The sequence below is a fragment of the Dasypus novemcinctus genome, assembly GCF_030445035.2.
Source record: "Dasypus novemcinctus isolate mDasNov1 chromosome 11 unlocalized genomic scaffold, mDasNov1.1.hap2 SUPER_11_unloc_1, whole genome shotgun sequence".
NCBI classification, from domain to species: domain Eukaryota; kingdom Metazoa; phylum Chordata; class Mammalia; order Cingulata; family Dasypodidae; genus Dasypus; species Dasypus novemcinctus.
Window position 1 is genome coordinate 1,072,329 of NW_026688125.1, and position 27,493 is coordinate 1,099,821.

General features: G+C 41.9%; 1 long non-coding RNA gene across 2 annotated transcripts in view; it reads left to right on the forward strand.

The window, feature by feature from the left end:
- The window catches only part of LOC131277353 (uncharacterized), an 88,957-nt gene that overhangs the window by 9,149 nt on the left and 52,315 nt on the right, over window positions 1-27,493 (forward strand). Inside the window, exons 1-2 of one of the 2 annotated variants that reach the window (XR_009184538.2) lie at window positions 2,053-2,132; window positions 2,503-2,588. This is a non-coding gene — a long non-coding RNA (uncharacterized lncRNA). Of the gene's footprint in view, window positions 1-2,052; window positions 2,133-2,502; window positions 2,589-27,493 lie in introns of those variants that run through there. The other variant, XR_009184537.2, reaches the window with a different exon arrangement.

Here is a 27,493-nt window from a genome sequence, read left to right on the forward strand (position 1 = left end):
GGAGGAGGGGAGAAATGGGACATAAAGAATGGCAGGGAAGGTTCATGTGGTCAGAGAGAACCCTGCAAAGCCACTAATAGAAGAGGGGAAGCTTAAGTGAGCTAGGAGAAAAACCCTCTGACCAGGTTCTGTACTAGAGCAGAAAAGAAAAAATGCTTTAATTGATACTAGTAATGAAGTCTAGCAAGAGACTTGCTCAATTGCAAAATTCCTTTTTCCTCCTAATTCATCTTGAGTATGTCTGTGTTGGTAATACTTGTTTAACTTAATACCCTAGCTTTTAGTCATTTTTAGAACTAGAGAAACCTATTCCTTGAACAGGAACCAGTCAGGATTTTTGTGGTTCCTTTGCAATGTAGGCACACCTTGTCCTTTTGGATGGCATGGAACTCTACCATCAGCAGGTGACAACTCAGAACTGTGCAGGTGAGAGATATAGTAGAAAGAAAGTGTTCCTTTCAAGCACTATAAGAGCATTATAATTATGAGAGTTTCTTTTTCCTCCACTTCACATTATCTGTATATTTTTTGTTAGGTGAAAGTGACATAACATAAAATTAACGATTTTGACAGTACATTCTGTGTCATTTAGTACATTCACTATGTTGTGCATAAAATTTATCTAATTTCAGAACATTTTTATCCATTCTGAAGGAAAACTCATAGACCCAAAAGGAGTTACTCCACCTTCCCCACTCCCCTCAACCCCTGCCAGCCATTAATCCTCATTCTGTCTCTCTTTATTTGCATAGTATAGTGGGGGGTAGGGGGATGGGAACCTCATATTTTAAATGTAACATTTGTGCTCAAGGTAGCGTAAAAAAAGACAATTAAATAAATTTTTTTTAAAAGTTTCCATTTATATGATAGTTTTTTGACATTACAGGAATAATCTGTTTGGAGTGATTACACAAGTCCTAAAAGATGAATTACTGATAGTTTGTCCCAAGTATTGCTCTAAAATATTCCAAGTGTTGATTCACTTATTTTTTTTTTTAAGATTTATTTTTATTTATTTAATTCCCCTCCCCTCCCCTGGTTGTCTGTTTTCTGTGTCTTTTTGCTGCGTCTTGTTTCTTTGTCTGCTTCTGTTGTCGTCAGCTGCGGGAAGTGGGGGCGGCGCCATTCCTGGGCAGGCTGCACTTTCTTTCACGCTGGGCGGCTCTTCTTGTGGGGTGCACTCCTTGCACATGGGGCTCCCCTACGCGGGGGACACCCCTGCGTGGCAGGGCACTCCTTGCGCGCATCAGCACTGCGCATGGGCCAGCTCCACACGGGTCAAGGAGGCCCGGGGTTTGAACCGCGGACCTCCCATGTGGTAGATGGATGCCCTAACCACTGGGCCAAAGTCCGTTTCCCTGATTCACTTATAACCATAGCATTTCATAGGTCTTAATTTCCCTTGAAGATTTTCCACTTTAAAATCCTGCGTATCTTGGGAAACTACAATAATTCTGTTCATTTTAACTGTTTTTATAATCTTGGGTCCTAGAATCATGACCTGTTAGTTGAAAAGGGGCCAGTAACCATCTGTTTACAAAGAGATTCCCCGCTCCCCCCCACCCAGCGCACCTCCTGCTGCCCTTTATTGGGCTGCACCCTGAGCTTCAGTCTTCTGTGATGTAGAAGAATATTTATCTCACAACAGGGGGTGGGGGGTGGGGGGGTGGCTGGCAGCTCCTCCCAGGAGGCGTCCCCATTCCTGGCCAGGGGGATCCATGTGGCTGCCAGGCGCGGGCCGGATCTCGGGGGTGGGGAGACCCTCCTCCCGGAGGACGCAAGTAGGGGCCCCGAAGTCTAGTGGGATGGGAGCGCGCAGGAGCCCTACGTGCGCGGGCCCGCCTTGGGCCGCGGCGGGCGTGGGGCTCCTGGCAAGGGCGTGGCGGGCGCTCAGCCCCGCTGCTGGCCGCGCAGCCGCTTTCCCCACCGCTCAGCCCCGCCCCCTGAGGCCCCGCCCAGCACGCGGCGCGCCGGCTGCACCTTTCGGACCCTCAGGGGTTCCAGTCCCGGCGGTGTCCTGGTGCTTGGGCCGGGCGGAGACTCCGTGCAGGGCAGCTAGCGCCGGCCCGGAACCCTCAGGCGGAGCGCATGGTGCCTTCTCAGACGCCGGCCTGCTCCTGGCTCGGAGCTCGGTACGTGTGCGGACCCCACCCGGGGGCGGCGGGGCAGGCCAGGGCGGGGCGCGGGGTTGCGGGGGTGGCTGGCAGCGCGGAAAAGCGGGCGAGCGGCGGTCCCCGTGCTGCGCTGAGGATGAGCCTGGCCCGCGCGGCCGCCAAAGCTCCCGCTGTGCGGAGCGGTTGGGGCTGCCTTCACGGGGCCTGTGGGTGGTGGGGGGCCCGGGGCCTGCTTCAGTCTTTGGCATTTTTCCAGACATGGATAACTTGTTTATTCTGTGGAAGTTAGTTGAATGAAATTACCTAGTTAGAGCTGCAGAGCTATTTACGATGTACCACCTTCTCTTATCCAAGCCCCAGTTGATAGGCATTTGTATTTTTTTCCCAGTTTTGATGGCCAGAACTTGCTGTGGGAATCATGGTACAGCAATTTGTCTTGGATAGATATCTCGGAGTGGAACTAGCAACAATGATGTAAGTTTATATATATATATATATTTTTAAAGATGTATTTATTTAATCCCCCCCTCCCCCGGTTGTCTGTTCTCTGTGTCTATTTGCTGCGTCTTGTTTCTTTGTCCGCTTCTGTTGTCGTCAGCGGGAGGGGAAGTGTGGGCGGCGCCATTCCTGGGCAGGCTGCACTTTCTTTCACCCTGGGCAGCTCTCCTTGTGGGGCGCACTCCTTGCGTGTGGGGCTCCCCTATGCGGGAGACACCCCTGCATGGCAGGGCACTCCTTGCGCGCATCAGCACTGCGCATGGGCCAGCTCCACATGGGTCAAGGAGGCCCGGGGTTTGAACCGCGGACCTCCCATGTGGTAGACGGACACCCTAACCACTGGGCCAAGTCTGTTTCCCAGTTTATATTTTTAAGAAACTGACAAAATGTTCCCCAAAGTGGTAGCACCTTTTGGCATTCTACCTAGAAATGTATGAGGGCTCCAGGTTTTCCACATCTTCTTTAACAGTTGGTATTATCTTTCTTGATATTAGCCATTTTACTATGTCTATATGATGTCATAGCAGATTTTAATTTGTATTTCCCTAGTGATGAAAAGAATTGAATGTTTCTTCTCTGGTGAAAGTGTTATTTACATAGCTTCCCATTTTTAAGTGCTGTTTGTCATTTTTTTTAACAAATCATTCTTATCTATATGTATCAACAAAGCATACAGTTCACCGCACAATCAGTGGTGTTTGGCAGCATCACATAGTTGTGCATCCATCACCTCCATCATTACTAGAGCATTTTCTTAATTTGAATAATAATTTAAAAAGTAAATCCATCACTTCTCCATCTGTGCTTCCTAGTGTTCACAGCTCCCCTTTTTGGCTATTCTTGCACAGATACTTTTATTTTCCCTCTGTAAATTGATTTACATTTACATTTTATGTAAATGGAATCATACAATATGTTATATAATATATTTAGTTCATAGCGATCCTCTATTTATTGTATTTATCCTTTTGTGTCTGGTTTGCTTCACTCAACATAATGTCCTCCAGGTTCATTGATGTTGTCAAATGTTTTAGGACTTCTTTTCTTTTTTTTTTTTAAGATTTATTTTTTATTTATTATTCTTCCCTTCCACACCCCACCCCCAGTTGTCTGCTCTCTGTGTCCATTTGCTGTGTGTTCTTCTTGTTTCCACTGGTACTCTTGTCAGCGACACCTAGAATCTGTGCCTCATTTTGCTGCATCATCTTGTTCTGTCAGTTCTCCATGTGTGTGGCACCACTCCTGGGCAGGTTGCACTTTCTTTTGTGCTGGGTGGCTCTCCTCATGGGGTGCACTCCTTGCACGTGGGGCTCCCTTATGCGGGGTACACCCCTGCGTGCCACAGCACTCCTTGGGAAAATCAGCACTGTGTATGGGTCAGTTCATCACATGGATCAGGAGGCCCTGGGTTTGAACCTTGGACCTCCTATGTAGTAGGCAGATGCCCTATCTGTCTGGCCAAATCCGCTTGCCCATTTCTTCTTAAGTACTGCATAATATTCCATTGTGGGAATATACCACTGTTTGTTTATCCATTTGTCAGTTGATGGACACCTGGGTTCTTTCCAGCTTTTGACATTGTGACTAGCACTGCTATGAACATGAGTGTGCAGATGTGTATTTGTATCACTGCTTTCAATTCTGGGTGTAGACCCATAGTGATAGTGCTGGGTCACTGGCATTTTTATTTATTCATTTCTCTCCCCTCATCCCTGCGCTGCGCCAGTTGTCTGCTCTCTGTGTCTATTTGCTGCATATTCTTCTTTGTCCACGTCTGTGGGAATCTGTGTTTCTTTTTGTTGCATCATCTTGTTGTGTCAGATCTCCATGTGTGCAGCACCATTCTTAGGCAGGCTACACTTTCTTTTGCACTGGGCAGCTCTTCTTCCGGGGCATACTCCTTGCACATGGGGCTCCCCTATGTGGGGGACACCCCTGCATGGCAGGGCACTCCTTGTGTGCATCAGCACTGCACATGGGCCAGCTCCACATGGGTCGAGGAGGCCCGGGGTTTGAACCACAGAACTCCTATGTGGTAGATGGATGCCCTAACCACTGGGCCAAGTCCGCTGCTCTATATTCAACTTCTTTAGGAACTGCCCAACAGTTCTCCACAGGGGCTGTACCATTCTGCATTCCCACCAATTGTGAGTAAGAGTTCCTATCTCTCCACATCCTCTCCAACATTTGTAGTTCTCTGACTTTTTAATTGTGGCTATTCTGATAGGTGTGAAAAGATATCTCTTAGGTATGATTTGCATTTCCCTAATCATTACTCATATTGAACATTTTTTCACATGTTTTCTTGCCATTTGTATTTCTTCTTTGGACAAATATCTATTCTTGTCTTTTGCATTTAATTGAGTCTTTTTTTTTTTTTTAAGATTTATTTTTATTTATTTAATTCCCCTCCCCTCCCCTAAATTGAGTCTTTTTTAATTTTTGAGTTGTAACATCTCTTTACATATCATGGATCTTAATCCCTTATTGGACATGTGATTTCCAAGTATTTCCTTCTGCTGAGGCAGCTGCCTTTTCACCCTTTTGACAAAGTCCTGTGAGGTGTACATGTGTTTAATTTTGAGGAGGTTCCATTTATCCATTTTTTTCTTTTGTTTTGTGTGCTTTGGATGTAAGGTCCAAGAAACCACCATGGTCTTTAAGATGTTTACCTACATTTTCTTCAAGCAGTTTTATGGTGCTTTCATATCTAGGTCTCTGATCCATTTTCAGTTGATTCTTGTATGGGATGTAAGATAGGGGTTCCATTCAATTCTTTTGGTTATAGATATCCAGGTCTCCCAGCACCATTTATTGAAGGGACTTTTTCCCCATTAACATGGACTTGGTGGGTATCTGAAAAACTAGTTGACCATGGAGGTGGGGGTTTATTTCTGGACTCTAAATTCTATTATACTGATCAATGAGTCTCTCTTTATGCCAGTGCCATGCTGTTTTGGCCACTGTAGCTTTGTAATATGTTTCAAGGTCTGGCATTGAAATTCCTCCCATGTTGCTCTTCTTTTTTAGAATGCTTTTGGTTACTTGAGTGCACTTTCCCTTCCAAATGAATTTGGTAATTGCCTTTTCTATTTCTGTCAAGTAGACTGTTGGAATTTTTATTGGTATTACATTGAGTCTATAAATCAGTTTAGGTTGGATTGACATCTTCATGATATTTAGTCTTAGAGTACATGAACACAGAGTGTCATTCCATTTGTTTAGGTCACTTTAAATTTCTTTTACCACTGTTTTGTAGTTTTCTGCATCTAGGTCCTGTACTTCTTTGACTAAGTCGATGCCTACATCTTTTTGTTGCTATTGTAAATGGAATTTCCCCCTGATTTCTCCTCTGCTTATGCAGTACTACTGTACAAGAACAGTGATTTCTGCATGTGGATCTTGTATTCTGCCACTTTGCTGAACTCATTTCTTATGTCAAGTAGCTTTGTTGTAGATATTTCAGAATTTCCTAAACATAGGATCATGTCATCTGCTGATAGTGCAAGTTTTATGTCCCCTTTTCCTATTTGGATGCCTTTAATTTTTTTTCTTCTCTAATTACTCTAGCTAGAACTTGTAGTACAATGTTGAATAGCAATGATGATAGTAGGCATCCTTGTCTTGTTCCTGATCTTAGATGGAAAGCTTTCAACCTTTCCCCACTGAGTACAATGTTGGCTGTGGGTTTTTCATATATGCCTTTTATCATATTGTGGCATTTTCCTTCTATTCATACCTTTTGAAGTGTTTTTTTTTTACCAAGAAAGAATGCTGGATTCTCTCAAATGCCTTTTCTGTGTCTATTGTGATCACCATGTGTTTTTTCCCTTCAATTTATTTTATTTTATTTAATTCCCCTCCCCTCTCCCGGTTGTCTGTTTTCTGTGTCTTTTTGCTGCGTCTTGTTTCTTTGTCCGCTTCTGTTGTCAGTGGCACGGGAAGTGTGGGCGGCGCCATTCCTGGGTAGGCTGCACCCTCCTCCACGCTGGGCAGCTCTCCTTATGGGGCGCATTCCTTGCGCGGGGGACACCCCCATGTAGGGGACACCCCTGCGTGGCACGGCACTCCCCCTGCACATCAGCACCGCGCATGGGCCAGCCCCACACGGGTCAAGGAGGCCTGGGGTTTGAACCGCGGACCTCCCATGTGGTAGATGGACGCCCTAACCACTGGGCCAAAGTCCGTTTCCCCCTTCAATTTTTTTTAATGTGGTGTATTATGTTGATGGTTTTTTTAATGTTGAGCTAACCTTGTAACCAGGAACAAATCCCCCTTGGTCGTGATGTGTAAGTCTTCAATAATGCTGCTGGATTCAATTTGTCAATATTTTGTTGAGAATTTTTGCATCTCTGTGTTCATTGAAGAGATTGGTCTGTACTTTTCTTTCCGTGTAGTGTCTTTATCTGGCTTTGGTGTTAGGGAGATGTTGGATTCATAAAAAGAGTGGGGTAATTTTCCCTCCTCTTCATCATGTTGGAAGAGTTTAAACAGGATTGTTGTTAATTCTTTTTGAAATGTTTGGTTGAATTTATCTCTGAAGTCATCTGGCCCTGAGCTTTTCCTTGTTGGGAGGTGTTTGATGATGGATTCAGTCTCTTTAAATATGGTTGGTTTGTTAATTCTTGTATTTCTTGTAGTGTCAGTGTAGGTTGGTTTTGCCTTTCTAGGAATTTGCCCATTTCTAGGTTGTCATGGTTGGCATACAGTTTCTCATAATATCGTCTTTTGATTCTTTTTATTTCTGTGTGGTCAGTCATTACTTCCCTCCTTTCATTTCTGATTGTATTTATTTGCCTATTTTTCTTCTTTGTTAATCTTGCTAGCAATTTGTCAATTTTACTGATCTTCTCAAAGGACTAACTTGGTTTTGATTTTATCTATTTTTTTTTGTTGTTGTTGTTCTCAATTTCATTTATTTCTGCTCTAATCTTTATTATTTCTTTCCTTTTGTTTGCTTTGAGGATTGGTTTGCTGTTCTTTTTCCAATTTCTCTAGGTGTTCAGTTAAGTCTTTGAGTTTAGTGCTTTCTTCTTTTTTAATATAGGTGTTTAGGGCTATAAATTTCCCTCTCCAGACTGGCTTTGCTGTATCCCTTAAGTTTTCATAATTTGTGTTCTCATTTTCATTTATCTATACATTTACTGATTTCACTTGCAATTTCTTCTTTGATCTACTGATCATTTAAGAGTGTGTTGTTTAGACTCCACACAGTTGCAAAGTTTCCTTTTTCCTGTCTATTCTTGATTTCCAATTTCATTCCATTATGATCTAAGAAGGTGCTTTGTATAATTTCAGTCTTTTCATATGTATTGAGACCTACAGTGTGCCCTACAGTGTATCCTGGTGAAGGGTCCATGGGCACGTGAGAAGAATGTATAACCTGCTGCATTTGGATGCAGCATTCTGTGTGTCATTACGTCTAACTCATTTATTGTTCTTTAAGTTTTCTGTTTCCTTGTTGATCTTCTGTCCAGTTGTTCTGTCTCATAATGTGAGTGGTCTATTAGAGTCTCCAGTGATTATTGTACAGATGCTTGTTTCTCCCTTCAGTTTTGACAGAGTTTGTATTATGTATTTTGGGGCACCGTGGTTAGGTGCATAAATATATCTTCCTGGTGGGTTGTCCTTTTAATTAATATATAATGGCTTTCTCTGACTCATAACTTTTTTTCACTTCAAGTCTGCTTTGTCCAATAATAGTATAGCTGTCCCTGCTCTTTTTTGGTTACTATTTGCATGGAGTATCTTTTTCCAACTTTTTACTTATAGCTGGTTTGTATCTGTGAGTCAAAGGTGGGTCTCTTGTAAGCAGCATATGGATGGCTTATGTGTTTATTATCCATCCTGTCAATCTATATCTTTTGTTTGGTGCATTTAATCCATTAACAATCAATGATAGGACTGTAAATGCATTGTTTACTTCCTACATTTTATTCTCTGGTTTTCATGTGTCATGTCATATTTTGGTGTCTTTTTTCTCTTGGTTATCCTTTCTGCTCTTCTTTTTTCTCTATTATCCTCCAGGCCTTTCTCTTCTTTTTCTTTCAGGCTCTATGGCTTCCTTATTATTTCCTGCAATTTGGATTCTCTTTTACAAACTCTCTTAGTTTCTGTTTGTGGATATTTTATACTCACCTTCATATTTGGAGGACAGTTTTGCTGGGTGCAGAATTCTTGGCTGGTAGTTTTTCTCTTTCAGTCTCCTTATTGCATCATACCACTGTCTTCTTACCTCCATGGTTTCTGATGAGAAATCCATACTATTACTGGGCATCCCTTGTATGTGATGATTTGCTTGCCTTACTGCTCTCAGAATTTTCTCTTTATCTTTGACTTTTGACATTCTGAATAATATATCTTTTGGAGTATGTCTATTTGGATTTATTCCGATTAGGATAAGGTGGGCTTCTTAGACATGCAGGGTCATTCCTTTTGTGAGCATTGGGAAATTTTTACTATTCCCTTAAATACTATTTCTAATCCTTTTCCCTTCTCTTCTCTTTCTGGAACTCCCATAACATGTATGTTGTTGTCCGTTTTCTGTTGTCATTCATCTCCCTGAGCCTCTGCTCAATTTTTTTTCCCATTTTTTTCCTCCCTCTGTTCTTTTCTCTCTTCAGTTTCAGCTGTTCTGTCTTTGGTATCACTTATACTTTCTTCTGTCCTTTCAAGTCTGCCTGAAATTGTTGTAGACCTTTAATGTGTTTTTGATGTCACCTATTGTGTCTTTCATTCCCATGAGCTCTGTTGCTTTTCTGTTCCACATTTCAAATTCTGTTTTTTGCTTGCTCAACGTCTTCTTGATGTCATTCATCCCTTTAGCCATATTGTCCTTCAACTCATGAATTTAATTTTGGAAATTGGTACACATCTTGTTAATTAGTTCTCTCAAATCCTGCATCTTTTCTGGGACTTTGATATATTCCTTTTCCTGGGCTATGTCTTCCATTTTCTTCTTCTGGCTCATAAATTTTTGCTGATTCTAGGCACCTGATTAGTATGTAGTTTACTCAGATGCTCAATTTCTTTGTCTTTTGTTGGGATTTAGTGGCAGGAGGCTGTGTGTTACTGTTGCTCTTTGATTCTTGATTCAACCTGAATCATTAGGGTTGTCCCTGTTAGTTGCTCAAAGGTGTGCTCTGCACCCAGTAATGGGTTGCAGACCTACTTCCTACGGCCTTGGGAGGAAAGCTATAAAGGTCAGAAAATGCCTCATTTATTTTTTATTTTCTCATATGTACTACCTAGTTCTGCCAACAGATGGCACTCTTTGACAGTCCTCTCAGTTCAATGCATGTTTAGAGTGTTTTTGCTGTAACACAGCCTGGATCAATCTGAAAGGATCTTACCTGGAGCCTAAGAGCCTTGTAATTTGAACTTTCTTATAAAAAAAGTCTCTAGCCTTCTCTGGCAGCCCCCTCCCATTTTCTGGGTAAGAAATAATTCCACTCCCTTCTCCATCTTCAACAATCAGTCCCCGTTCATAGAGGAGATTGAGAGGGTCAGATTTCTTTACTCTCTTGCAGCCTCCTAAGGCAAACAATGGCAGGCCTCCCTGGCCTGGAAGGGCCTGTGGGACACAACAGACCAAATTTGTGGGTCAAAACCTGAGTCAGCCTTAGATCTTGTCCCTCTCTTCCCTGTTTTCTGGGAAGGTACATCCTCAACAATCAGTGCCAGCTATAAGAGAGGGAGATTGAGAATGTTGGATTTCTCCAGTCCTGTTTAGTGTCCCAAGGTAGCCTGGAAGGGCTGGTGGGACACAGCAGACCAGAACTGTGGGTCAGAAGCTATCAGCCTTAGGCAGTGCCCCTCTCTCTCCCCTTTCTGGGGATTGTAGATCCCTGGATACCCCTTTGTAGTCAGCTCAGAGGCCTTTGTGTCCTTTTTAAATTTATTTTTAAAAGATCCTTAGATTACATAAAATGTTACATTAAAAAATATGAGAGATTCCCATATGCCCTACTCCCTACACCTCCCACTGTTCCCAACATTATCAACTTCTTGCACTAGTGTGCCATAATTCATTACAATTGATGAACAGATTTTGATGCATTGCAACTAAGCATGGGTTATAGTTTACATTGTAGTTTATACTCTCTCACACTCAATTCTGTAGGCTATGGCAGAATATATAATGGTCTGTGTATTAATCAGGGAAAGGGGTACTGATGTAAAATACCAGAAATTGTTTTTTTTAACAAAGGGTATTTATTTGGGGTAGGAGCTTATAGATAGCAGACCATAAAGCATAAATTACTTCCCTCACCAAAATCTATTTTCACGTGTTGGAGCAAGATGGCTGCTGACATCTGCAAGGGTTCAGGCTTCCTGTGTTTCTTCCCTTCCAGGGTATAGCTTCTCTCTGGGTTCAGGGTTCCTTGCTTCCCAGGGCTCCAGCTTCAGCATCAAACTGCAACATCGAAACTACAACATTAAGAACCCTTAACTCTGTCCTTTGCCTTGCCTTTTATCTGTGTGTCCCTGCTGATCAAAGGGTGGGGACTCAATGCCCTTCTGGCACAAGTGACTAACATAATTACCTAATCAAGTAAACCTATGAATCCAACATAATTTAATATGCTTCCCCAAAAAAGATCATTTTACATACATAATCTGATATTTCTTTTTGGAATTCATCCATAATATCAAAATGCTACAGCCTGTATCTGTCATTGCAATGTCATTCAGGTCTATTCCAAGACCTGAAAATGCCCCCATATTATACCTCTTTTTCCCTCTCCCTGACTTCAGCACCACCAGTGGCCATTGTCTCCACATCAATGAATAGTTTTTCCATTGATAGAACCACAGTACATCTATAGTAGAACACCAGTAAGTACACACTAATCTATATTTTATTCCCCAATCCTGAGGATTCTGGAATGGTGATGCCTGCTCTACCTGAGAGGTGACTTTGAACTCATTTGGCTAATAGATGAGACTTTCTTGCTTGCAGTTGTTGACTTTCTCACTTCCTTGGTATGGTGGTTGTCCATCCTCACCTCCTTGTTAGTTGTCCTGGGTGAGGCCAATGAACTGGAGAGTAGGTGGTACACCTCCACTGAGTCTCAGGGCCCAGCTGACACATGAACCATCCAGAAATTCAAGTCTTTTGGATGTACACCTACCAATTCCAGCATCAACTATAGGTTCAAATAAAAGAGATAGAAGAGGCATGTGTAGAGAAGCACATTTGAGTCCAACTCTGTCACACTTGGGAGCACAAACTCCAAAGGAGAACCCAGTGGCCAGGCATCAATCTCTGGAGCTATCTGCCCTGAACATATGAGCTGGGTATCTCTGGATCCCTCAAGTGTCCCACTATTTGTGGTAGCATCTGCTTCGGCAGTCTATGACATCCTGCAGAGACATTTTAAGTGTAAATCTCTGATGGCCTCCTGGCTTACTTTGAAGTCTCTTAGCCATATAAACTCATGTATCTTTACCTTTCCCTCCCTTTAGTTCAGTGTCCAGTCTCATTCCTGGGAGTCATGTCCCACATTGGGGGAGAAAGTAATGCATTTATATGCTGAGTTTGGCTTAGAGAGAGGGCACATTTGAGTAACATGGGGGCTCTCAGGAAATAACTCTTAGGTATCCTACATCACTAGGCTAAGTTACAAATTTAAGAGCAAAAAGTACATAAGCATAGTCATCAATCTCAAGGGTAGATCAATGGGCCATCCTTTTTCACTAGTCCTTGCTCCTTGGGGGATTGTTGCTGTAGCATTAGAGAATGTGGCAGAGCTCCCAAGGATAGGACTTCAATATTCTTTCAGTTATTGTGTGAATCTCTACCCACGGTGGCAATGCCCCATGAACATTTGAACATATTTATATACCTTGTATATATCCCCACATGAACTTCCTTCCATATATCCCCCATCACAGACACCCCACACCAGTGGTCCTCCCCTACCATAGGTGTAACCCTTTTGTTATCTAAAACTTCTTCAAAAATGAAGCCAAGAATATTTTCAAATTCACTTAATAGGAAAATGAAATAATAACGAAAGGTTTAAACATCATAAATAAAATACATAACAATTTAAGAAAACAAAAACTAAAATAGGGTTAAAAAAGGGGTATTTAAAAAATGAAAAATAGTTAAAAAATTAAGTTTTGCCTTTCATCACTGTAATATATGTTATCCTATATGTATTGTTACATTTTTTTCCATTACTTCCCCAGTATTTTACCTTTTTCATTTTGTCTTCAAAGCAGTTTTAGGTCAACATCCCCCCCCCCCTTTTTCACCTTTCCTTTTTAAGAAACTTTTTTACATACGGATGGTACATTTGTTGCAACTGATGTACAAATATTAAAACATAGCTGCAAACTATGGTCAGTGGTTTCTATTATGGTTTACATTTTAGACCATATACCTTTATGCATTTTTGATGAAACTTAACATGGCCTATATCCATCATTGCAAGATCATACAGAACACTTCCTTTGACCCTAAATGCCTACTCTTCCATTGATCCCTTTCCTCCCTCTCCCTCCCCTCAGGACCCACTGTGCCCACAAGGCTTCACTCCTTGAAGGACAAGATTTGTAATTCTTGCAACAATGCTGATGGCTTGACACAGTAGTCTGTCCTCCCCTATTAGGAACCACCCATACTCTCCAGAGACACCCTCCCCTGTGTTTGAGAACATATCAAGACTCCCCTGTATGGGAGTTTAACTCCTTTCCACTCATTATGTGGGTCTCCCCCACTGATCCAACACACTATAACAAAAGCATCACTTGCACCTTCTCTAGAAGACTACTCAGGTATGCCCTGTCCTAAATGTACCTCTATCCAGCACCCTAAACCAGTAGCCCTTCCTTGTCATATTGCCAAAACAATTTTCTCAGCATTGTAGTCTCAACCACATACCTGCCAATCCCCAGTGTTCACCTGCTACCTTCCCCAACCCTTCCCCCATTTCCATGGACCATCCAACCCATCCTCCTTACCCTAGCTCCCTGTCAAGCTTGTACCACCCAACCCAATAGTATCCCTACACCCCTGTCATATCCCTTTACTGCACAACTACTCACACCTTATCATAGATTTCACCCCTATGGGCATTGGGTCACAATCTTCTCCCTTTCTATTTCCTGTAAACCTATCTTCCAGACTCTAGCTCCCCAAGTTGGCTCACTTAACTTAATTCTTATCAAAGAGGTGATGTAATATTTGTCCTTCAATCCCTGGCTTGCTTCATTCAACATAAGGCCCTTCAGATTCATTCATGTTATCCCATGTGTTGTACTGTATTCCTTCTTACAGTTGAATAATATTCCATTGTATGTATAGACTACATTTTGATTATCCATTCATCTCTTAGTGGGCATTTGGGTTGATTCCAGTTTTGGCAATAGTGAATAATGCTGCTACGAACATTGTTGTGCATAATCAGTTCTTGTCTTTTGTTTTCAGTTCTTCTGGATATATACCCAGCAGTGGAATTGACGGGTCTTATGACAGAACTACAGTTAGTTTTTTGGGGAAATCCCAAACTGTCATCCATAATGGCTGGGCCATTCTACATTCCCACCAGCAGTAGATGAGGGCATCCATTACTCTGCATCCTCTCCAACACCTTAGTCCTCTGATTTCTTTAATGTCCACCAGTCTGATAGAAGTAAGATGGTATCTCGTTGTAGTTTTGATTTGCATTTCCCTAATAGCTAGTGATGTTGAGCCTCTTTTCATATGCTTTTTAGCCTTTTTTTATTGCTTCTTTGAAGTGTCTGTTCAAATCGCTTGTCCATTTTTAAAATGGGTTGTCTGTCTTTTCATTTATTTATTTATTTTTTAAAGATTTATTTAATTCCCCCCTCCCCTGATTATCTGTTCTCTGTGTCTATTTGCTGCATCTTGTTTCTTTGTCCACTTCTGTTGTCGTCAGTGGCACGGAAAGTGTGGATGGCGCCATTCCTGGGCAGGCTGCACTTTCTTTCACGCTGGTTGGCTCTCCTTATGGGGCACACTCCTTGCACATGGGGCTCCACTACCCGGGGGACACCCCTGTGTGTGTGGGGGCACTCCTTGCGCACATCAGCACTGCACATGGGCCGGCTCCACACAGGTCAGGGAGGCCAGGGGTTTGAACTGCGGACCTCCCATATGGTAGACGGACACTCTAACCACTGGGCCAAGTCCCTTTCCCATGTCTTTTTATTTTTGAGATATGGGATTTCTTTACATATGCTGGATATTAGGCTCCTATCAGATATTTGGTTACCAAATACTTTCTACCATTGTCTTTTCACTTTCATCGCAAACTTCTTTCTGGTGCAAATGGTTTTAATTTTGAGGTGGTCCCATTTATCTATTTTTTTCTTTTGCTTCTCATGCTTTGGGTTTGAAGTTCATGAAGACATTTCCTATTACAAGGTCTTATAGAAGCTTCCCTACTTATCTTCCAAGGTCTTTATGGTCTTAGCTCTTATAATTAGATCTTTGATCCATCTTTAGTTAGTTTTTGTATAAGGTGTGAGATGGCTATTCTTTTGGATATTCATATCCAGTGTCCAAGCACCATTTCTTGAAGAGGCCATTCTCTTCCAGTTGAGTGGGCTTGGTGGCTTTGCTGAGGATCAAATGACTGTACATGCCATGATCTATATCAGAACTCTCAGTTCAGTTCCATTAGTTATTGTCTGTTCTTGTGCCAGTACCATGCAATTTTGACCACTGTAGCTTTGTAGTATGCCTTAAAGTCAGGTAGTGTGATTCCTCCAATTTCATTTTACTTTGTCAGTATGTCTTTGAATATTCAGGGACTCTTGCCCTTCCAAATAAATTTCATAGTAAGTCTTTCCAATTCATTAAAAAACGCTGTGTTGATTTTTATTGGGATTGCATTAAATCTGTAGATTAGTTTGGGTAGGACAGACATCTCAATGATATTTAGTCTTCTTATCCATGAGCAGGGAATATTCTTCCATTTATTTAAGTCTTCTTTGATTTTCTTTAACAGTTCTTTGTAGTTGTCTATGTATAAGTCATTTACTTCTTTAGTTAAATTATTTCTAGATATTTGATTTTTTAAGTTTCTATTGTAAATGGTATTTTTTTCTTGATTTCCTCATCAGATTGCTCATTATTGGTGTAGAGGAATGCTACTTATTTTTTTGCATTATTCTTATAACTTTTGACTTTACTGAACTCATTTGTAAGTTCTAGAAGCTTTGTTCCTGAGGGCTTTCTCTGTATAGGATCATGTCGTCTGTACATAGTGAAACTTTTTTTTCATAGTGTAACTTTTACTTTAAAAAAAATATATATATATATATTTATTTATTTCTCTCCTCTTCACCCCCCCAACCCCAGTTGTCTGTTCTCTGTGTCTATTTGCTGCATCGTCTTCTTTGTCCGCTTCTGTTGTTGTCAACGGCATGGGAATCTGTGTTTCTTTTTGTTGTGTCGTCTTGTTGTGTCAGCTCTCCGTGTGTGTGGCACCATTCCTGGGCAGGCTGCACTTTCTTTCACGCTGGGTGGCTCTCCATATGGGGCGTACTCCTTGCACGAGGGGCTTCCCTACACCAGGACACCCCTGCGTGGCACGGCACTCCTTGCGCGCATCAGCACTGTGCATGGGCCAGCTCCACATGGGTCAAGAAAGCCTGGGGTTTGAACCTCGGATCTCCTATGTGGTAGACAGACGCCCTAACCACTGGACCAAGTCCACCACCCCTTTTTACTTCTTTCTTTCCAATTTTGATGCCTTTTAAATCTTTTTTTGGCCTCAGTGCTCATGCAAGTACTTGTTGCTGCGGCTTGCTCGGTCAGTAGAGGTGGGGTCTGGCTGCGGACGAGGGGTCGGTCCCACTTGGGATGAGGGGTCGGTCCCACTTGGGACGAGGGGTCGGTCCAGCAGCAGACGAGGGATCGGTCTCACAAGGGGTTGCGCGGTTTGGCTGACGGGGTCGCCTGGCAAAGCCGGCGACGAAGGGGTCGCCCGGAGAAGCAGGTGACGAACTGGGGACAAGGGAGGCCAGGCCCTTGTCGGGGGCTCTCAGGACTGGAGGGCGCACGGCAGAAAAACTACCCCAGAGACAAGGTAAACACACAAGTCCACTTTACTGAGGGAGAGGCAACAGTTTTATAGGGGCTGGGGAAGGCTGATTGGTCGAAGCCATGCCCTGTTCTGATTGGTTGCCAGCGAAAGGTCAGTGGGCGGTACTGGATGGGGGAGGGGTGGTGGTTAGGGATTGGCTGTTGCTGTTGCTGGGGGAAGGGGCAGGGTTTAGGGATTGGTGGCTGCTGTTGCTGGGGTGGAGGGCAGACTGGATTTTTCCACCCACGCCTGGCTGTTGCTGCTGTCGGGGGAGGGGAAAAGGGCAGACTGGATTTTTCCGCCCACGCCTGGCTGTTGCTGCTGTCGGGGGAGGGGAAAAGGGCAGACTGGAATTTTCTGCCCTGCGCCTGCGCAGGGAGAAAGAAGAAGGGTGCCGCCCCACAGGCATCGTGTGGCGCCACCCGGGAGGAGGGGTGGCCGTGGAAGCATGGCTGCCGAGAAGGGGAGACCCGAGGGCACTCTGCGCCCATGCCGAGCTTCCTTCAGGGGTGGCGGTGAGTCCGACCAACCACCCTATTATGGGGGCAGCGGCTTGGCCTGCCGCGGCCGCTCCCCCGCCGGGCCACACTTCAGCCCAAGGGGTGACCGCACTTGTAACACAATGTTAAATAAGAGCAGTGACAGTGGACATCCTTCTCTTGTATCCAATCTTAGATGGAAACCTTTTAGGAGTTCATGATTGTCTATGATTTAGCTGTGGGTTTTTCATGAATACCTTATATTATGTTGAAGAAGTTTCCTTCTATTCCTATCTTTTGGAGTGTTTTAATCAGGAAAGGGTGTGTTTTGTCAACTGCTTTTCCTGCATCTGTAGAGATGATCATGTGTTTCTTTTCCTTGATCTCTTTAGGTGGTATATTTTATTGATTGATTTTCTTATGTTTAATGCTCATTGCATACCCAGGATGAAACCCATTTAGTCATGGTGTGTAATTTGCTTGATGTGTTGTTCAATATGATTGGCAAGTATTTTGTTAAGGATTTTAGCATCTGATTCATTAGAAATTGGTCTGTAATTGTCCTTTCTTGTACCATCTTTGGGTTTAGTATTAGGGTAATGTTGACATCCTAGACTGAGGTAGGTTATGTTCCTTCTACTTCTATTTTTTGGAAGAGTTTAAGCAGGATTGGTGTTAGTTCTTTCTGGAATGTTTGGTAGAATTCACATGTGAAACTGTCTGCTCCTGGGCTCTTCTTAGTTGGGAGGTTTTTGATGACTGATTCTATTTCCTTACCTGTGATTGGTCTATTGAGTTCATTTTTCTTCTTTCACCAGTGTAGGCTACTTACGTGTTTCTAGGAATTTGCTCATTTCCTCTAAATTATTCTTTTTGGTGTATAATTTTTCAAAGTATTCTCTTATGATACACTTTATTTCTGTGGGGTCAGTGGTGATTTCCCTTTCCTCATTTCTTATTTTATGTATTTGCATCTTCCTTTTTTTTTTCTTTGTTAGTGTATCTAAGGGTTTGTCAATTTTATTGATCTCTAAGAACCAGCTTTTGGCTTTATTTTTTCTAGTCTTTTCTAATTTTCTATTTCATTTAGTTCTTCACTAATCTTTCTTATTTCCTCCATTGGACTTCCTTTGGGGTTAGCTTGTTGTTCTTTTTCTAGTTCCTCCAGGTGTGCAGTTAGGTCTTTGATTTTAGCACTTTCTTCTTTTTCAGATCAGCATTTATGGCTGTGAATTTTCCTCTCAGTACAGCTTTGCTGCATCCCATAGGTTATGCTATGTTGTGTTATTTTTCATTCATTTCAAGATAATTACTGATTTCTTTGCAAATTTCTCTTTGACCCACTGATTGTCTAAGAGTATATTGTTTAACTTCTATGTCTTTGTGCCTAATCTGCTTCTCTGCCCCTTGCTGATTTCCAGTTTCAGTCCTTTGTGATCAGATAAGCTACTTTGTGTAATTTTAGTCTTTCCAAATTCATTGAGAGCTGTTCTGTGGCCTAGCATATGGTTTATCCTGGAGAATGATCCATGTGCTCTCAGAAAGATTGTATATTGCACAGTATTTGAGTGTATTATGTGTATGCCAATTAGGTCCAGGTCCTCTAATGTATTATTTAGGGTCTTTGCTTCTTTATTGATTCTCATTGAGATATTCTGCCTAATGGTGATAATGGTGTATTAAAATTCCCCAGAGTAATTATAGAAGCATGTATATCCCCACTTAGTTATTTCCCTTGTTTGTCTCATGTATTTTGAGATTCCCTGGTTTGGTGCATAAATATTTATGATTGTTCTTTCTTCTCAATAGATTTCTCCTTTTTTAAATATATAGTGTCTTTTTTTGTCTCTTATAATAGTTTTGCATTTAAAGTGTATTTTGTGTGTTTTTAGTATAGCTACTCTAACCCTCTTCTGATTATTGTTTGCATGTAAAATTGCTTTCCATCCTTTCACTTTGTCTCCTTGCATCCCTGGGTCCTTGATGAGTTTATTGTAGACAGCATATGGATGGTTCATATTTCCTTATCTGTTCTGCCAATCTGTGTGTCTTGACTGAAGAGTTTAAGCCTGTAACATTCAATGTTATTACTGTCAGGGAATTACTTATATTAGCCATATTTTTTTAGACTTATATATGCCATATGTTGTTTTTATTTCACTTCTTATCTTTTTATTCTTACAGTCTCCTCCACCTCTCTTCTTTTTTTCCCTTTCGTCCTAAAGAACTCCCTTTAGTATTTCTTTTTTTTTAAGATTTATTTTTTATTTTCTTTCTCTCCCCTTTCCCCCCAATCCCCCCATTGTCTGCTCTCTGTGTCCATTTGCTGTGTGTTCTTCTTTGTCTGCTTCTGTTGTTGTCAGTGGCATGGGAATCTGTGTTTCTTTTCATTGCATCATCTTGTGTCAGTTCTCTGTGTGTGCAGCACCATTCTTGGGGAGGCTTCACTTTCTTTTGCACTGGGTGGCTCTCCTTATGGGTGCACTCCTTGTGCCTGGGGCTCCCCTATGTGGGGGACACCCCTGTGTGGCACAGCACTCCTTGTGTGCATCAGCACTGCATGTGGGTCAGCTCCACACAGGTCAAGGAGACCCGGGGTTTGAACCATGGACCTCCCATATAGTAGATGGACACCTTATCCCCTAGGCCAAGTCCACTTCCCTCCATTTAGTATTTCTTGAATGGCAGGTTTCTTATTGACAAATGCTGTTAATTTCTCATTATCTGTTAATATATTGAAGTCTTCATTTTTTGAATGCCAGATATTCTGGATAGAGACTTTTTGGCAGGAAGTTTTTTTTTTTTAGCACCTTAACTCTGTCATACCACTGCTTTCTTGCCTGTATGGTTTCAGATGGGAAATCTGCACTTAATCTTTTTGAGCTTCCCTTGTATGTGATGGATCTCTTTTCCCTTGCTACTTTCAGTATTCTCTTTGTCATGAGCTTTGGACAATTTGACAAGTATATGTCTTGGGCAGAGGTGTTGGGATTTATACTTTTTGGGTTGTGCTGTACTTCCTGGACATGTACATCTCTTTCCCTCAGTAGGGTTGGGAATTTTTCAGCCATCATTTCCTCCAGCACTCCTTCTGTCCCCTTTTCCTTCTCTTTTCCCTATGGGATGCCTACAGTGCATATGTTTCTGCAATTCAAATCCTTAAGTCCCTGCTGGATTTTTTGTCTTCTCATCCTTCTGTTTTGCTATCTGATTTCAGATGTACTGCCTTCCTCATTATTGAGTATTTCCTCTGTCTGTTCACATCTGCTGTTTTGTGCTTTCAGTGTATTTTTGATTTCCTGCATTGTGCCATTAATCACCATCATATCCATTATCTTTTTATGTATGTATGTTTTCAATTTCTTCAGTATATTCTCCCAGTGTCTTTTTTTAAGATTTATTTTTTATTTATTTTTCTCCCCTTCCTCCCCTCCCCCAGTTGTCTCCTCTCTGTGTCTATTTGCTGTGTGTTCTTCTGTGTCCACTTGTATTCTTGTCAGTGGCACTGGCAATCTGTGTCTTTTTGTTGCATCATCTTGCTGCATCACCTCTCTGTGTGTGTGGCGCCATCCTGGGCATGCTGCACTTTTTTACACTGGGCAACTCTCCTTATGGGGTGCAGTCCTTGGGCATGGGGCTCCCCTATGCAGGGGGACACCCCTGTGTGGCATGACACTCATTGCACACATCAGCACTGCCCATGGGCCAGCTCATCCCATGGGTCAGGAGGCCCTGGGTTTGAAATTTGGACCTCCCATGTAGTAGGCAGATGCTGTATCTGTTGAGCCAAATCCACTTTCTCCTGTTTCTTTTTAATATCCTCAATCTCTTCCTTCACTTCATTAAGTTGACTCATGATATTTGGACATCTTTGATCAGTTCCATGTTCTATATTTCCTCCTTTTTTTCAATTTGTTCATTAGCCTGGGCCATGTCTTCCTGTTTCTTAGTATGGGCCATACTTTTTTGTTGGTGTCTAGGCATGTGTTTATCTTGATGGGTTTATTCAGTTGGTTAGCTTCTCTTTCTGCTCTAGTGTTTTATTTTGTTATTGCTTTTGCATGTTGTAAGTTTTCACTTTGACACTTCATTCCTCTTATTGTATTTCCTCGTCTGTGTTGTCTTGAAAAAAAATATGACCAGAGGAAAGGAAAGAGATAAGAAGAGGAAAAGAATAATAATAGCAGTAATAATAATAAAAGGTAGAATAGGGGTCATACAAGACCTAGGAAAATAAATACTCCACATGAGTGAAAAATCTTAAGGACAGTGGAATAAGTTTTAAAAAGTGGAATAAAAAAATGAAATGAGAAAAAATAGAGAAAAATAATGAATTAAAAGCCTGGAATGATGAGTAGAGAGGTGAAAAAGAAATTAAAAAATTTTTAAAATTGAAGACCAAGCAAAATAGGCAAGGTGCATGAAAAAGAACAGAAAACAGAAGATAGATAAATGAAGGAAAGAAAAGAAATTATGTAGGTAGAAAAAAATCAGTAAAAGTAAAATTGGGGGGACAAAGAGAGGGGAACACCACAAAAAAAAACAAAGCAGCAGCAACAACAACAACAAAACAACTGAGGAAAGACAGCCTTCTCTTTAGGCCCCTAAGGAGCTTCTCAGGCTGCTGGTGTTCATCATTCACCCTGCAGCCTACCTTCTGCAGGCAGGTGATGGACCCAGTTTTAGTGATTAAAATTTAAAAAGTTAAAATAAAGAAGGGGGACTTTTTTAAAGCAAAGAAATAACAGGTCCAAGAGCACTTAAATCAGAAAGAGTGCCAGCATATTCCTTGTTATAAACTACTAGCTGATGCCTGATAACCAGTTGGGTCACACCTTAGACCAGGGGTCTCATAAATGCAAGGCAGGACTCCCTCCACTGAGCTAAATTGTCTCCTTAAGTTAATGGGTCTTTAGAGAGCTAGGTGCCACCTTCCCCAGGTGTTTGTAGACTTCTGTACTTGCTAGAGTCCTGCTGATAGGCGGTTGTGGCCAGCCCTTCTCTAGTCTATTGGCTTTCTCTCCTCAGGAGGGCATCTGGGTGTGACAGCCTTCCTGAGGGGATCCTGCCTCCCCTCTTCCAGGCAGATTTGGGTTTCTTCCAAGATTCCAAGGGGCCTGAGCTGGCCAAACTCACCACAAAGAAACCACTGTGCAGCATCTGCCAGACCCCTCTTCCTCCCAGGGAACACCCCTTCCCAGTCCCTTGGCAGCAGCAAGCCAGGGGCCATGTGACTACTTGCCAGGATTGTGGGGTACATGTGCAATTCCCAGCCACAGGGATGAGCAACTCCTGGTTTTCTTCTTTATCTTTCCAGTACCTTCCAGATGACTCAGAGCACCTTCCTGTTCTATAAATATCCAGAGCCCCTCCTTTAGCTAGGTACCTGCCTTCTGGGTGCTTTTTTTTGTAGGCTTGTAAGTCTCTACCTACCTTCTTCATCCCTTTTCCTGGCAGTCCTCAAGGCTGTTTTTTTGGGGGAAGTGGGTTTGGCCCAATGAATATGGCATCCACCTACCACATGGGAGGTCCACTGTTCAAACCCCAGGCCTCCTTGCCCCATGTGGATCTGGTCCATGCACAGTGCTGATGCACATAGGGAGTGCTGTGCAATGCAGGGGTGTTCCCTAAGTAGGGGAGCCCCACGTGGAGGGAGTGTGCCCCATAAGGAGAGCCACCCAGCACAAAAGAAAGTGCAGCCTGCACACACGGAGAGCTGACACAACAAGATGATGCAATAAAAAAGAAACAGATTCCTGGTGCTGCTGCTAAGAATAGAAGAGGTCACAAAAGACACAGCGAATGGACACAGCAGACAAATGGGGGCTGGGGAGGGGAGAGAAAAAAAGAAATCTTTTTTTTTAAGTTGTTTTTTGATGTTTGGTCCTCTAGAATATCCTCCCAGTTGTCTCTATTCCCTTGGCAAAAAAATGCTAGACCCATAGGAAAGGAAAGAGGTAAGAATAATAGTAATAATAATGCAAAAAATTTAAAGAGGAACTGCATAAGAGCTAGGAAACTAAGGAATATAAGTAAAAAACCATAAAAAATACAAAGGAATAAGAATAAAAAGAGTTGGAATAGAAAAAATTAAACAAGAAGGAAAATAGAAAAAAATAGAATGAATTAAAATGCCAAGCACATCAGAAGACTGTAGAAGGAAAGAGAGAAAATGAAAAAATGAAGACCAAAGAAGAACTGGTAGAATGAAAGAAAAGCAACAGAAGTCAGAAGGCAGAAAAACAAAAGGAAGAGAAATAAAATAGGTTGAAAAATAAGTTTAGAAAAAGGAACAAAGAACAAAGAAAACAAAAGAGTAACAAAGAAGCCACCCTGGAAGAGCAGCCTTCCCTTTTAGGCCCCCAGAGACCTCATAGGCTGCTGGTGTTCATCAGTCAGTCACCTACAGGCTACCTTCCACAGGTGATGCATCCAGTTTTACCAAGTGAAATAAAGGAAAAAGAAAAAAATCCAAGAAACCATTAAAAAAACAATAGAATCTCAGCCTTATGTCCCTATCATGAGGTGCTCACTGTGTGCCTACTCTCTCTGGATCCCTTCACTCAGGAGGTACCAGGGCTCCAACCAGGCACCTGCATGCAAGGCAGGGGCTTCCCTCTTGTGCTGCAGCAGCTCTATGAGCTAAACAGGCTTTTGGAAGCTTGTCTGGTTCTTCCTGGCCCTGTTTCCCTTAAGAGTTGGACTTTCTAACAGCTTTCAGGGGCTGGGCTAGTTGGGTGCCCATCCCTGCCCCCCCTTGATCAAGTTCCTTTCTCCCAGGGTGGCTGGGTGTGACAGCCTGCCTGAGCAGATTCCCCCTCTGCTCTCCACAGGACCATCCCGGTGCTGGCTGATGTCCTCCCCGAGATTCAAAGGGGGCTGAGGTTTCCAAACCCACAGAAGGGAAACCACTCCCCACCCTGCACCAGACCCATTTCTTCCCAGGGAATGCTCCCTCCCCCTCAGCTGGCCTTTGAGGGCCAGGGGACCCATGGAGGCTATTTGCCTTGAGGGTGGGGCTTGCCAACCACCTTTTCCAACCACAGGGGTGAGCACCTCACGGTTTTCCTTTGAGCTCTTTATCTCTTTGTCCGCCTCCCTCCTGAGTGATGCCTGCTGCCTCTTGTTCCTTGGATTCCCAAAACAGCTCACTCAAGTTAGGCCCCTGCCCCCTCTCTCCCATTTTTTTTTTCAAAAGAGATGAGCAGTACCCACTTCCATCAACACCATTTTCCAGATTAGTGCATCTACAAATTTTTAATCTGCTCAGTGAGTGAAAGGAAAACATGAGAATTATGTCTCCCCAAGTAGAGAAAATCAATAAAGGGCTAGAAAGTATAAATTTAGTGGAAATAGAAATTCTGGAGTTGAAAAGTAGAATGATGTGAGAACTTCTCTAGAGGTGGTCAACAACAGGTGTTTCTCTGACTAAAGATCTAAACAATTCCCTCAGCAGCCTGTAGTGTGCACCTTCCTATTTCAGTCCTTCCTCTCCCAGATCATGTGCACTTCAGAAGATGTAGCAGTGAGACCTTCTAGTTTTCTTATTAATTTTACCGGTCACTAGTGATGTTGAGTGAATTTTCATACCCTTGCTCATGCTTAACTCACTGCAGATCCTGTGATTTAGCATATAAAGAGGAGGGGACTTGGTCAATTATTGTGTTTTCAGAGACCTCTACTTCCTTCTGAGAACCAAAAACTGCACCCAGCCTGAATGAAAATATGCCAGTGGAGACACAGCTCTGTACTCAGACATATTCCACATCCTGGCCTCTGAGTCCCCATGAAATTTACAGGAAAATTTTGCCCTCCATTAACAGGGAGAATTAGGACTCAAATTTCTGTGAACCCCAATATCCCTCAGAGAATCCCACATATTCCTACCCAAGTCAACCAGATCTCAATGAAAGCCCTCCTCATATTATATAAATTAGTCTATCACAGTCTCACAAGGGAGAAAGGTGATTGTTTTCTCTATTAAAGATACTTATTGAAGCCATTTAAATTGGAGAATTGGTTTTTCCATTTCTGTAAACAAAAATGGCTGCTGGGATTTTTATAACTATTATATTGAATCTGTAGTTCCCTGTGGGTAGTATTGATATTAGAACAATACAGTCTTATCATTGTTGAACAATGGATGTCTTGCCATATGTTTAGGTCTTCTTTAGTTTCATTCAGTTGTTTGCTAGTGTTCATGTGTTTTATCCTTTCATTAAATTCATTTTAGCTATTTTATTTGTTAGCTAATTGAGTGGACTTTTTTTTGCTGTACTGTTTAAATGTAAGTGACTTTTGTGCCTTTATTTCCTACTATGCAAGTTTGCTTAATGCCTTTATTGTTGCATTAGTATTGTTGTGGCTTCTTTGAAATTATGTATTTAAAGGAGTATGTCATCTATAGGGATAGCTTTCCTTCTTCCATTCCAGTATGGATGACTTTATTTCTTTTTCTTACCCAATTGCTCTGGCTAGTACAATGTTGAAAAGCAGCGATGAAAGTGTGTTAACTTATCTTGTTCATGAACTCTTGGGAAAGATCATCAGTATTTCACTATTGAGTGTAATGTTAGCCATGGATTTTTTAAATGCAGCTGTGAACAGAGTAGAATGACTTCCACAAATGACCATACACGTAGTGAGCAGCAGAAAGTCTCCAGATTATAGGCATCCTGTGAGTGCATTTCTGAAATCCTGGAATGTGAGTTAGTTGTAGGATACCTACATTTTTGTGGTTTTGAAGAACTTAATTCTTGCTAATGTCCATATGTTCAAGGTTTAATAATAAGATCATGATAGACTATGCCTGAAATATTTTGATGTGTTCTTAAATTTTAAAAATTCAATAAACCCTATTAAATGAATTTTTCTTTCCTCAGGTTATTTATAAAATAGTATTTTAATTGGAGTAAGAACAAGTATTAGCCAGAATCCTTGAGGACCATGTGTGTGTCTGATGATAGGTATCAAGCCATATGGTGGTAATATTGTAGTCCAGATATAAATGATGCTGAACCTATTTGATTATGTATCTAAAGCAATAAATAATTTTCAGAATTTGCTGAATATGAACCATGATTGCTAACACCAAATGTGTATGAAAATAGATTCATTTAAAACTAAATAGAAAATAACTGTAGTCATAAAGTATAAGAAACTAAAATCTAATGATTGTAGGAATACAATACATTAAATATACAAAAACAAGACTAATTCAGAAATGAAATATAGTATAACTTATTGAAATAACATACATATTGCTTTTGAATATATATAGACTTTTATAGATCATTGATTTTGAAAATCTATAGACGTATAGAGAATGACTAGATTTTGGCAACGTGGTAGTGTTTCTCAAGAGAGGAGTACATGTAAAAGGAACATTCAGTAGTCATGTGGAGAAAGAAAATAGACAAGAAAAGGTGCAGTAGAGGTAATGAACTGAGTGAAGACCCTTCTTGGAAGAGTGGTGGAAGTATAGAATCTGAAAATATCAGGAAGAAAGCTTCCATATTTTAAAATATTTCATAAAACATGTAGAAAGAGAAACAGAGCTGTATTGTTAGAAAGCTATTTTCAGTTTCACTTCTGTCTATAAAATTTTTTTAATCATGAAAACCAAGAGAAAAAAACATTGTTATTTTCAAGTATCAAAGAAATACAGGGAGAAAAGGAGTAGGTGCAGAGTAATCCACAACAAATGAATGAAAGCTCTTTGTCGTGATCTATATTATGTGCTGAAGTATACTTTCTGAAAAGTAGAGAACAGGCATTGAGAAAATGAAATAATACATGATAAGATATCATAAATTTAAAAAAACTCAAAAAGTGAATGAGAAGAAATAAGAGAAATGGAAATACAGCTCAAAATTGAAGTATAATCTCTTAAGAAATAGGGTGACAAGATAATGCTTAAGTAGATAAAGTGAAAAGCTGAAAGGGCTGAAATATTAAATGAAGAATGTTAAAGATTGAAGAAAAACACTCAGAAGTTGAGGAATGGTTCCAATGATCCACTAGGTGAACCCTGGGTGCCTGAAGCAGGAAGTGGGTGGGGCCATCCCCAGTCTGGAGGCCTTTGGTGGGCCCTGAGGTCTGGGTGGGGCCTGTACATGGGCAGTGCTGAAAGCTGCCCCGGCCCTCCCTCCTATGATGCTCAGCTCCAAGCTGCAGGCCTTGGCAGGTGGTGACCAGGCTCCTTCAGCCCGGCCTTTGGTGATGGCTGTGGCTGCTCAGGTGCTAGGCAGCCTTGAACTCTGTACCCTGGGAATGTTTGCAGGAGGTGTTAGTCCTGTGCACTGGGGAGGGTGCAGACCTGTGCTGAGTCTCATCCTTT